The following is a 13958-nucleotide window of genomic DNA, read 5'->3' as shown; positions in this document are numbered from 1 at the left end:
TTATTTGAACAAACTTGGTAGCCCTTCACCCCAGCATGCTACAGGCCCAATATCAAGTCCCTAGGCCTCTTGGTTATTGAGAAAAAGTCATTTGAAGATTATAGCCTATTTGACCCATGTGACCTTGAATGCAGGTCAAGGTCATTTATTTTAACAAACTTGGTAGCCCTTCACTCCAGCATGCTACAGGCCCAATATCAAGTCCCTGGGCCTCTTGGTTATTGAGAAGAAGTTGTTTAAATGAAAAAGTTGAAGCCGGACGGACGCCGCACCACAGCATAAGCTCACTTGCCCTTTGGGCAGGTGAGCTAAAAATGAAAACACTTGGTCAGGACCAACTCAGGATTATTTCAGATAAGTTAGTGCTGAATCCCACTGGTAGAACTTGACAAGTTTGGAGTATGGACAGTTTACAGCCACACAACGACGGACAATGCATGATGGCTATAGGTCGTCCTGACCACTTTAAGTCAGATGACCTAAAAATCCACTAATATTTCCTCGGACCTCCCACCTTTTATTGTCGGGAACTGATTCCTCTGGAGACAGATCTGTAATGGCTGTCTGACATCCGCCGGCTTATCCCTCCTACTGGACAGAAGTTATCTCCCTTAGAGACACCAGATGTGAAGCAGTATCTACAACGAATTCTTCACTGTGCTTCTCAAGGAACTGAAACAATCACACCAAGACATTACAATAACATCAATAAGGCGATTCCATTCTATTTTTCTTTGTTTTTCATTTTCATTGAATGTTTGCAAAAATATGTCTGGTGAAAATCAGTCTAGAAGCTCATCATGACACAAAACAAAAAAACATACATTATTTTGGTATTTTATTGGCAATAACACAAATGTCTGACCAAATCTTCAACATTGTGATCAAAGAAATTCAGGTTAAAAAATGTCATATAATATTTGAATTTAAAATCAAAATTCCATTGTTACATCTCTATTATGGTACATGTCTAGGCAAATCTTGCATATTATTGGATTTGAATGTCTACCATTTTATTTACAAATAAAATAGAAGAGGCCTCTGACCTTATGTATAGATCTATAGTGTCGCTTGAACCTTTTGTTCCATGATACACCTGTTTCTTTTGTGATTTCCTGTAACAATAAAAAAAATATCCATCAAGTACAGAGTTTTTGTTTTATTAGGTCATATTTGCATTTTTACCTTTGTTAGATATGCATTGTTACTTGAACAGAAATGTTAACCTTCTTGTCGGAGACAAATAATTCAATTTAAATACTCTGAAATTAATTATATAAGTATACGTAAATATGTCCTTAAATATCAGTTCAATAAGTGTACACAGTTAGTTGTTTACTGCCTACACAACTCTGCCTTTTAATAGATTTTTGAAAAAGAAAAGTTAGCAGGATAAGGGTTCATGTAGATTGTCCAAGTTAATTTCAGGTGCTTTTGATACTAATTAATCTACCTATAATGAGGAGCAAAAATTGATGGAAGATACTTGATACAACCTTGCGACATGACATCAGTTTTGAAATTTGGTGACCGTCCCTACATATGTAATGAAATATGTTATAATGGTGATGTCACTAAAGTATTATCAAAGTAAAATTAGGAAGTACCATTTGTAAAGTAAATGGCATTAGCAGATCTTACGGGGCAGGTGCCCTTATAAGGCCTAACTCAGGATACCAATAATAAAGTCAGACTACAAATTATAGCATTTCTTGAAACAGCTTTAAAAGGTGATGTAAAATTTTAACTTTCAAAGTATCTTAATAAACTTTAATGCTAGCAACTTACAGCACAGATTTTGTCTACAGAAAGCATCTTAGCTGGTGATCTAGTCAGTATGGTATGTATGAGATCTACAGGGGAATCACACTCGATGAAATCCACCTCACCAGTACTTGGATCTTTAGGTAACTCATATGGCTTCCTCTTCCTGGAAAAAGTCATTAACATTTATGTCGGAGTTGATTCCAACATGTAAAATCTCACTGGAAAAAAAATCATTACGGTAAACCTCCGGTTAGTTCGAACAAAATTAAATAAATATTGACGAACCTGTTCGAATTATTCGAAATTATGCTTCAGAAAATAAGCGTGAGTTCGAACTATTCGAGTCAATATCGGCGAAAATCTCGGCAGAGTAAAATCATTAGACACAAACACATCCATCGTAAATTTGATACGTAATAACGGCGGCCTGAACAATGGCACATTTACAAGTAAGTAAAATGATAGTATTTCATTTAATTCAATATTAATTGATCGTTAACGTTCTTCGTTTCGCGATAACTGATGATGGTTATTGCGCGAAGCCGCTCGGGCAATGCGTAGCTACAGTACTGTCAGTAGGCCCCAAAACATTACAGTACACGTTTCATTTGTGACACAAAAGTTAAACATTTGCATGGTTATATTTTTTTTATCTGAATGAGAAACTATCGCTATATTATTGTAATAAATGGTCTCTTAAATACGTCAAAAGCAGTCTACATAACCTGTTGCGTTTACGAAAGCACTACTGTAAAAATAGGCGTTATATGTTGGTAAAATTAGGCCAGAACATCAACATGTCTGCTTTTAAATATGTCCAGTCGTATTATCTACCAAACGTAGTTGATACCTGCATAATTATCCATCAATAATTGGGACACCTGTGGATTGTTTTGACTAGATATGAATGCTTTTCACGTCACTCAGCACGATCGGGCAGCCGATCCTTTCAACTTTGCCGCAAGCGACACCTCGCGTGGCCTGCTTACCTAGCGTGAGGTCCCAGGTTTTCATGTAATACCTTGGCAATACACGTTAATGTAAATTTACACATTTTGATAGGAATAACATCATTAGAATCTTAATTATATAGAGCACTAGAAATGTACATGTATGCTAATTTAAAGATACACAGTTTGAAATATCACTATTATAATCATAGAATATTACATGTTAATATAATATCACATATTTTGGTAGGACTATTAGAATCTTACATTATGTTTATATAATATAATGTTATACAACGGACAAAATTGAAATCAATGAATATACACAGAAAACTGTAACAGGCATGCAAATACATGTATACATGTACACAGTTGGAACAAATCTACAAATTTATTATCACAGTGTAGTACAATACAAATACGATAAAGCACTGTCCATGTTACATCAGTACAACCTTGTCCATGTTACATCAGTACAACCTTGTCCATGTTACATCAGTACAACCTTGTCCATGTTACATCAGTACAACCTTGTCCAAAATGTTACATCAGTACAACCTAAGTGAAGAAATTCGGAGGCTGCGTCGGTGTAGGATATTATATGGTTCTCCAGTCTCTGTTTCTGAAGGACAAGGCGAGTGTCAATGTTTCTGTATTTCCTGGGTCGGGGTCCAGCGCAACGTTGAAGTCTAGTTATCTCATTAGTAGCCTGGCTGTATGTCCTTGAATGTCCGTATAATTGTGAAGATGTTAGGATGTGTATGGTGTACAATCTTTTTGAGTTTCCCGTGCCAGGCTTTTAAGTGGTTGGTCGTCCTTCAGGTCCGTCGTGGTCGTAGTGGTTCCCAACTGTTTCCACCTCTATCCACTGGTCAACAACGTAGTCTGTGAATGGCGTAACGTCAATGTGTAGGTCAGCTTCCTGGATGTCCTCTTACGTCTTCTACTTGGTGTAGTGGTACAAGTGGCAATACAGCTGCGCGGCGAACCAGTCTCCTATAGTGTCGTCGTTGCATGGGGTGAAATGGAAAAGCATCCCTTGATGTTGGTCCCCGGGAAGGCGGTGAAGAGTCTGTCCCGATGTTGATGGTGTACATCTGTCTCATAACCTATTCCTAATAAAGTTAAAGTCTAACTGAGTATTAGCCAAAGATGGTAATAACGGTATGAGTACAAACAGTGGAATGATAAGTCCTGATGATAATTTTGAAGTTGATATAGATACATACATGTACATGTAGCTTCGGTTTTAATATCCAAGTGTCACGCCATCCGTAGCCTGGGTTACATTAACACAGCTCATCATTTTTACTGATCTCAGTAAAGTGAGCGGTTTTTACTTAACAACATCATTATCTTCAGTTATCATATATCAGGTATCAGAGAGGCGTTCAAATGAGAAAAAAGAACATTTTGATTATAACTTGTATTAAGGAAAAAAGAAAAGTATTTGATATAATTTTTAGTTTGATGAAATTGATAGAATTATCAAAAGGTATTTTATGATATCAATTTCATTGAATTATTAATAAATATTAATTTCAATGAATTATCAATAAATATCAATTTCAACGAATCATTTATAAATACTAATTTGTTAATTATTGATATTTAATAATTTGATCATTATTAAATTGTTTAAATAAGTATTGACAATTATCATGTGCATAGTTAATTCCAATATATTGTATTTTTGTGCAGTATATTCATTGAATATTGACATTTGATTTTGATGAGAAATTCAATGAAAATTACAGGTAACATACACAGGTAAAACACAGGTAACAAAAGTGACTTCACCAGAACAGACTATAATTACTGTACAAACATAGCCAGTAGGGTGTTATTTCAAAATGTAGGCGTTCAGGGAATCAGCCACTTAAGAGATGTCCAGTCACAATTAAATAATCATAATGCTAAGTTAACACTAGTTATATGTGAAAATGGTGTGTTCCCTGAACGCCTACATATTTAGAACAATAGGCAGAGACATCAAAGGGAGGGTAATTATAGTCTGTTCTGTATTTACCAAGATATTTTACCTGTAGAAATCATTTGACAACTAAAGAAAACCAAAACACAAGCATATCAATTTGAAAAATTCTATAATATAGTATTAATCACATTGATATTGATAAGTTATACAAAAAGGAAGAACATTAAAATTCTGCAAGTTAATATATCTTTTCATAATTTGAAAACAACATTATCAGAATCTTTATTATAAATTGAGAACTACAATTAAACACGTTAATGTAAATTTACACATTTTGATAGGAATAACATCATTATAATCTTAATTATATAGAGCACTAGAAATGTATATGTATGCTAATTTAAAGATACACAGTTTGAAATATCAGTATTATAATCATAGAATATTACGTGTTAATATAATATCACATATTTTGATAGGACTTTTAGAATCTTAATTTATGTTTATATCATATAATGTTATACAACGCACAAAATTGAAATCAATGAATATACACAGAAAACTGTAACAGGCATGCAAATACATGTATACATGTACACAGTTGGAACAAATCTACAGATCTTTATTATCACAGTGTAGTAAAATACAAATAGGATAAAGCACTGTCCATGTTACATCAGTACAACCTTGTCCGTGTTACATCAGTACAACCCTGTCCATGTTACATCAGTACAACCTTGTCCATGTTACATCAGTACAACCTTGTCCATGTTACATCAGTACAACCTTGTCCATGTTACATCAGTACAACCTTGTCCATGTTACATCAGTACAACCTTGTCCATGTTACATCAGTACAACCTTGTCCATGTTACATCAGTACAACCTTGTCCAAAATGTTACATCAGTACAACCTAAGTGAAGAAATTCGGAGGCTGCGTCGATGTAGGATATTATATGGTTCTCCAGTCTCTGTTTCTGAAGGACAAGGCGAGTGTCAATGTTTCTGTATTTCCTGGGTCGGGGTCCAGCGCAACGTTGAAGTCTAGTTATCTCATTAGTAGCCTGGCTGTATGTCCTTGAATGTCCGTATAATTGTGAAGATGTTAGGATGTGTATGGTGTACAATCTTTTTGAGTTTCCCGTGCCAGGCTTCTAAGTGGTTGGTCGTCCTTCAGGTCCGTCGTTGTCGTAGTGGTTCCCAACTGTCTCCCTCTATCCACTGGTCAACAACGTAGTCTGTGAATGGCGTAACGTCAATGTGTAGGTCAGCTTCCTGGATGTCCTCTTACGTCTTCTACTTGGTGTAGTGGTACAAGTGGCAATACAGCTGCGCGGCGAACCAGTCTCCTATAGTGTCGTCGTTGCATGGGGTGAAATGGAAAAGCATCCCTTGATGTTGGTCCCCGGGAAGACGGTGAAGAGTCTGTCCCGATGTTGATGGTGTACATCTGTCTCATAACCTATTCCTAATAAAGTTAAAGTCTAACTGAGTATTAGCCAAAGATGGTAATAACGGTATGAGTACAAACAGTGGAATGATAAGTCCTGATGATAATTTTGAAGTTGATATAGATACATACATGTACATGTAGCTTCGGTTTTAATATCCAAGTGTCACGCCATCCGTAGCCTGGGTTACATTAACACAGCTCATCATTTTTACTGATCTCAGTAAAGTGAGCGGTTTTTACATAACAACATCATTATCTTCAGTTATCAGATATCAGGTATCAGAGAGGCGTTCAAATGAGAAAAAAGAACATTTTGATTATAACTTGTATTAAGGAAAAAAGCAAAGTATTTGATATAATTTTTAGTTTGATGAAATTGATAGAATTATCAAAAGGTATTTTATGATATCAATTTCATTGAATTATTAATAAATATTAATTTCAATGAATTATCAATAAATATCAATTTCAACGAATCATTTATAAATACTAATTTGTTAATTATTAATATTTAATAATTTGATCATTATTAAATTGTTTAAATAAGTATTGACAATTATCATGTGCATAGTTAATTCCAAGATATTGTATTTTTGTGCAGTATATTCATTGAATATTGACATTTGATTTTGATGAGAAATTCAATGAAAATTACAGGTAACATACACAGGTAAAACACAGGTAACAAAAGTGACTTCACCAGAACAGACTATAATTACTGTACAAACATAGCCAGTAGGGTGAAAATACACGGGCGATTTCTTAGTTTGCCATACACAGCGCGAATACAAATATCGCATGTTACTTATACATTGTCGGGGCCTAAATTTGCAATCAGCTGTCTCGTGCGTGGTGTGTTTTGCAATGTAACAAAAACTGAATTAACGCTAAAATATGTGGCATATATTAAATCACAGACGCATTCTAATGATCACGCATACAATCTAATAAACTAAATGTGCTTGTTGATCAAATTTAAATCTTGGCATTTTTTTCGCCCGGTCATCGGGGCCGGGTCGTCGCGAGCTTCTTACTTTACGTTCTTCATTTGACAAGTTCGAACTATCCGAAATGGTATCTGATATAAACAGCCAGAGTTCGAACTATTACTAGCTAAAAAATTACCGTTTTTCTAGAAAAAAAAGTGTGTTCGAACTATCCGCGTGTTCGAATTAATCGGAGGTTTACCGTAATATATTTATCCCGGAGCTGATTCCAACATATAAAATCTGGATATCTCAAAAAGTTTCCTAGCTTCACTATCTTTATCTTTATTGATTCTACACCTATTTGACCTTTTGCCACAAAAGGACCCATCCATCCACCAACAATCTACAATGATGCTGGCTCCACTACCCTGTCTTATTTGACCTTTTCTGACCTTTTCCTCTGTTACCTAGATGTTCATGTCTTCTGTGGATGACTTTTAACATACATGTATTATGAATTTTATTTTGCTGTGTTTAAAACCACTTTAAATGTGAGAATATCCCCCAATTTATATTCCCATGTATATCATTATATCAAAATCAAAATGGCTGCTGTTGTCCGAATTCATAAGTCCATCTCATTTTACATCATTTTCTTTCTAAATGCTTTTATTCAGTATAGTTACATCACAGATTATAGATATCTCTTACATATAAATCATATTTTGATTAACTGTCAATACACATTAAGTTCAGCACCCAACATTCAGCCCATATTCAGTAACCAAAATTAAAAACTTCTTAGATTGACATTCAGCACCCATACCAGATATTCTCCAATCAACATCCTCCTGACTGACCTCAATCTAAACAAAACCAAATCTAGATTGCCTTACATTCTCGTTTACTCCCAGCACACACTCAGCACCCACACTAATCAGTTTCATTTAACACCCAACACCCAGCACACACTCCGCAAATTAAACTTAAATTTCACATTAACATTTTAGCATACATTTAGTACTCACACTTAATTTAATATTTCATACCCATCACATATTCAGATCTACATCTTAATTTACAGCCAGTGCTTTCATCACTGCCCACTTGTTAATTTAAAAATTCAACACTCACTGAAATTACCATTCCATGAAGCCTTTCATTAGATATATTAATATTCATACTTGACCCAACAAATTTTCAACCTGTTTCATAATAGTATCTTAATTATGTTAAATGTACTTTCATGGATTCCAGTAAGTCCTTAAGTGTAAGATTAAGTTTGTTTGAATTTACCGATAGAAGTATATCATCTACTTTAGTTTTTAGTTGTTTTTTTTATATTATTGACAAGTAACATTGGATTTTGTTCTTCTTTTTCAAATTTCTTAAGATTTCTTGCCTTCCATATTAGCCATTTTGAATGAATTATAATTAGGTTACATAGTTTATATTAACATTATATTTTGATATTCCAAAAATTCTTTCTTTTTCTGATAGATTTATATACAATGTATATGTTATATTAAAAATATAAAATATCATTCCATTTCTGTATTGATTTTATTTCTTTACTTGTTTGATATAATATAGCCTTAATTGATTTATTAAAGTCTTTGCTCAGTATCACAAGAGTATTTCTATACTTGATCACTAGATCGTCTGATATTTGGAACACTTTATTACAATGTTAATCCATCCTGAAGGGATGGCCTTCCTTAGTTTTGAGAATTCTAATATCCAATTGTTTTTAACTTTCAACCTTTCTAATAATTGTTCTGATGAAATGAAATCATTTTCTTCTGTGTTCCAGATATGTCTTATCTTTGTTAAACCACTTTGTGCCCAATTTTTGTAGAATAGGGGACTATTCTTGAATAACAATTTATGATTTCTAAATAAGCTTTCAATAAGGACATCATCTACACTACTTATATGTTTGTCATTCAAAAGTTTTTGCCAATGTAATATTCCCTCTTGATAAATTGCTGGAAGTTTATTTAACTCCAGATTACCGGTATTTGTATTACTGCATCTGCACAAGAAATAATTTGTGTTATAAGATTTGTCTTAACTTTGGAGGAAGTGCTTTCCGAGATGTTCCAGGTCTGCGTTTCACTATGTATTATTTTGTATATGAGTTTAATCCTATTTATTTTAATTATAGTGTCTAGATCAGTCATATTTAATCCACCTTGGCTCTTTTCTAAGTAGACCGTTTCTCTAGCCACCTTATTTATTTTACATCCCCAAAGGAATTCATATATCAATCTGTTTATTCTTTGCTTATATTCTTCAGGTATGGAATTTCGTGCCAGTTCATAAGTTAGCTGAGAACATAGCGAAGACTTAATTATCAGAGTTTTTCCTTCCAATGTCAAATTACTTATTTTCTTATTTGTGTTGATGATATTTTCAAGTTTTTCTATTTTCCTATCACATAATATTTTGAGGTGAGCTATACAATGTAAGGGATATAGAAGTGAGCTATACAATGTAAGGGATATAGAAGTAAGCTATACAATGTAAGCGATATAGAAGTAAGCTATACAATGTAAGCGATATAGAAGTGAGCTATACAATGTAAGGGATATAGAAGTGAGCTATACAATGTAAGGGATATAGAAGTGAGCTATACAATGTAAGGGATATAGAAGTAAGCTATACAATGTAAGCGATATAGAAGTAAGCTATACATTGTAAGTCATATAGAAGTGAGCTATACAATGTAAGCGATATAGAAGTGAGCTATACAATGTAAGGGATATAGAAGTGAGCTATACAATGTAAGGGATATAGAAGTGAGCTATACAATGTAAGGGATATAGAAGTAAGCTATACAATGTAAGCGATATAGAAGTAAGCTATACAATGTAAGCGATATAGAAGTGAGCTATACAATGTAAGGGATATAGAAGTGAGCTATACAATGTAAGCGATATAGAAGTGAGCTATACAATGTAAGGGATATAGAAGTGAGCTATACAATGTAAGTCATATAGAAGTGAGCTATACAATGTAAGCGATATAGAAGTGAGCTACATGTATACAATGTAAGGGATATAGAAGTGAGCTATACAATGTAAGCGATATAGAAGTGAGCTATGCAATGTAAGCGATATAGAAGTGAGCTATACAATGTAAGCGATATAGAAGTGAGCTATACATTGTAAGTCATATAGAAGTGAGCTATACAATGTAAGCGATATAGAAGTGAGCTATACAATGTAAGGGATATAGAAGTGAGCTATACAATGTAAGGGATATAGAAGTGAGCTATACAATGTAAGGGATATAGAAGTGAGCTATACAATGTAAGCGATATAGAAGTGAGCTATACAATGTAAGCGATATAGAAGTGAGCTATACAATGTAAGGGATATAGAAGTGAGCTATACAATGTAAGCGATATAGAAGTGAGCTATACAATGTAAGCGATATAGAAGTGAGCTATACAATGTAAGGGATATAGAAGTGAGCTATACAATGTAAGGGATATAGAAGTGAGCTATACAATGTAAGGGATATAGAAGTGAGCTATACATACAATGTAAGGGATATAGAAGTGAGCTATACAATGTAAGGGATATAGAAGTGAGCTATACAATGTAAGGCATATAGAAGTGAGCTATACAACGTAAGGGATATAGAAGTGAGCTATACAATGTAAGGGATATAGAAGTGAGCTATACAATGTAAGGCATATAGAAGTGAGCTATACAATGTAAGGCATATAGAAGTGAGCTATACAATGTAAGGGATATAGAAGTGAGCTATACAATGTAAGCGATATAGAAGTGAGCTATACAATGTAAGCGATATAGAAGTGAGCTATACAATGTAAGCGATATAGAAGTGAGCTATACAATGTAAGCGATATAGAAGTGAGCTATACAATGTAAGCGATATAGAAGTGAGCTACATGTATACAATGTAAGGGATATAGAAGTGAGCTATACAATGTAAGGGATATAGAAGTGAGCTATACATTGTAAGCGATATAGAAGTGAGCTATACATTCTAAGGGATATAAAAGTAAGCTATACAATGTAAGGGATATAGAAGTAAGCTATACAATGTATGTAAGTCGGAATCACCCGTATTATATGGCATACAGTGTATGTAAAAGTCGGAATCACCCATATCATATGATATACAGTGTATGTTAGACGGAATCACCCATATCATATGGTATACAATGTATGTAAGACAGAATCACCCATATCATATGGTATACAGTGTATGTAAAAGACGGAATCACCCATATCATATGATATGCAATGTATGTAAAAGTCAGAATCACCCGTATTATATGGTATACAATGTATGTAAAAGTCAGAATTACCCATATCATATGATATACAGTGTATGTAAAAGTCGGAATCACCCATATAAGGTATACAGTGTATGTAAAAGTCGGAATTACCCATATCATATGGTATACAATGTATGTAAGACGGAATCACCCATATCATATGATATACAGTGTATATAAAAGTCAGAATCACCCATATCAGATGGTATACAGTGTATGTAAAAGTCAGAATCACCCATATCATATGATATACAATGTATGTAAAAGATGGAATCACCCATATCATATGATATACAATGTATGTAAAAGTCAGAATCACCCATATCATATGATATACAATGTATGTAAAAGACAGAATCATCCATATCATATGGTATACAGTGTATGTAAGACGGAATCACCCATATCATGATATACAATGTATGTAAAAGTCGGAATTACCCATATCATATGGTATACAGTGTATGTAAGACGGAATCACCCATATCATGATATACAATGTATGTAAAAGTCGGAATTACCCATATCATATGGTATACAGTGTATGTAAGACGGAATCACCCATATCATGATATACAGTGTATGTTAAAGTCAGAATCACCCATATCATATGGTATGCAATGTATGTAAAAGTCATAATCACCCATATCATGATATACAGTGTATGTAAAAGTCAGAATCACCCATATCATATGGTATACAGTGTATGTAAAAGTCAGAATCACCCATATCATATGATATACAGTGTATGTAAGACTGAATCACCCATATCATGATATACAGTGTATGTAAGACTGAATCACCCATATCATATGATATACAGTGTATGTAAAAGTCAGAATTACCCATATCATATGATATACAGTGTATATAGAAAGAGGATAAAATAAAAAAAATAAAAAAATTTCAGTGTAATTCAAAATGGTGTAATGAATGTAAATTCACCATTTCCCAAAACCAACCTATAGCCTTATACCAGTAATTAGTTCACATTGTTCTCATCCAGGAAATAAGATTATAGAGCCTGAGGTAAATTTGCCTCAGGGCAGTTGGACACGGCAACCTATGTACCATTTACCTGTAAAACTGACCTGTTGGAACTACATCGTTTTCAATTCCCATTCAGTCAATATCTGTCATAGTATGTGTCACTCATACATTTTATGTAACAGATACAGGTCATGAATGTTCCATGGTTGTTCCAGCCAATTATAAAATCATAAAGTTAAATGTTCAATCTTTAAAAAAAAATTGCATAAAGCCCACTGCAGTTGGTGTATGGAATGTTTGATAAGTATTTACTTAACTCAAACATGAAAATTATGTTAATCTATGTTGATTTACGTATTGACCTCTAATACTCTATACATGCTTCCATTATAATATCAAAGACATAAAATAATAGTACCAGTGCAAAAAATTTTTTTTTTCAAATATTTTTTTTTATATTAATGACTTATAACTATTTTAATATTATAATACTGTAATAGGAATCATATAATTTCAGAAGTGTCAGATATCGACCGTCACAAGTCTGTACCTATATTCTATATGACCTTGGTATAGGTCAGCCTGAGTTTCCTCTAGCCCTGACACCATACCAGACATGGTGGCAATGCCAGAGGAAACTCAGCCTAGGTAAAGGTAAGGTGTGATGACCAGTTTCCATCTAACAATTAAGGGGGTCTTTATCTAGTTAGATGACTGTGTGTACACCTGTCCAGATCTTCACACCAGATCTTCACACCTTACGAGGTAAACTTGGAGGAATGGGTCATTATTGGGGTCAGTGTAAGTCTGTCTTTTCTCCACACCCCTGTAATCACCCTTGATATACAGGTAAATATTGACCTAGATGTTGCGGGGGGGGTGGGGGGGGGGGGGGGGGGGGGGGGGGGGGTGTACACAATGAAACCCTACATTTTGAGAGACCACAAACAACTTGCCAAATACATTTTGTTTATTGCCAATTTTCTACTAATTGACGTGGCTTGTTAAAACTCTTCAAATCAAAGGAATGCTATCATACATTTTTCAACGAAGTGCCAGATCTATTCATTTTATATAGGGTGAACTGATAGAAAAAAATCAATTATATTAGATGCTGTTAGTTAACCAACGAAAAATGAACCAACAAAATAATAAGATGATATATACAAAGATAAAACAGTAGCAATATCTTATTGTTACATGTTTAAGGAGTCAAAATGTAGAAGAGTATACATCTATCTATAAACATCATGTATATATGTACTTGGTTACAGGTACATGTGATACATGTGGACCCAGGTAGGAATGGGGCCTGATAGGACTCCAGGTAAGTGCACTCTGAGTGCACTCCAAGTTTACCTGGAGTCCAAACGGAGTGCACTCCAAGTCCAAACAGAGTGCACTCGGAGTGCACTTTGTGTAACCTTTAGTCTACACTCAACTGTAGGAATGCGTTATACAGTGTATATGTATGGCCCATCCTAAGACGGGCAAGAACAACCACGTCTCGTCGTTTGTCTCTGTAGCAAGGAGACCATTTGCCGATATTTCCTTTGAGTATAGTTTATTGTCTACATATTGGTTCCATTCATTTTGCCACTGTGATAATAAAAATTT

Source organism: Pecten maximus, chromosome 3 (genome assembly GCF_902652985.1).
Source record: "Pecten maximus chromosome 3, xPecMax1.1, whole genome shotgun sequence".
Classification (NCBI taxonomy): Eukaryota; Metazoa; Mollusca; class Bivalvia; order Pectinida; family Pectinidae; genus Pecten; species Pecten maximus.
This window is presented reverse-complemented; position numbering follows the sequence as displayed.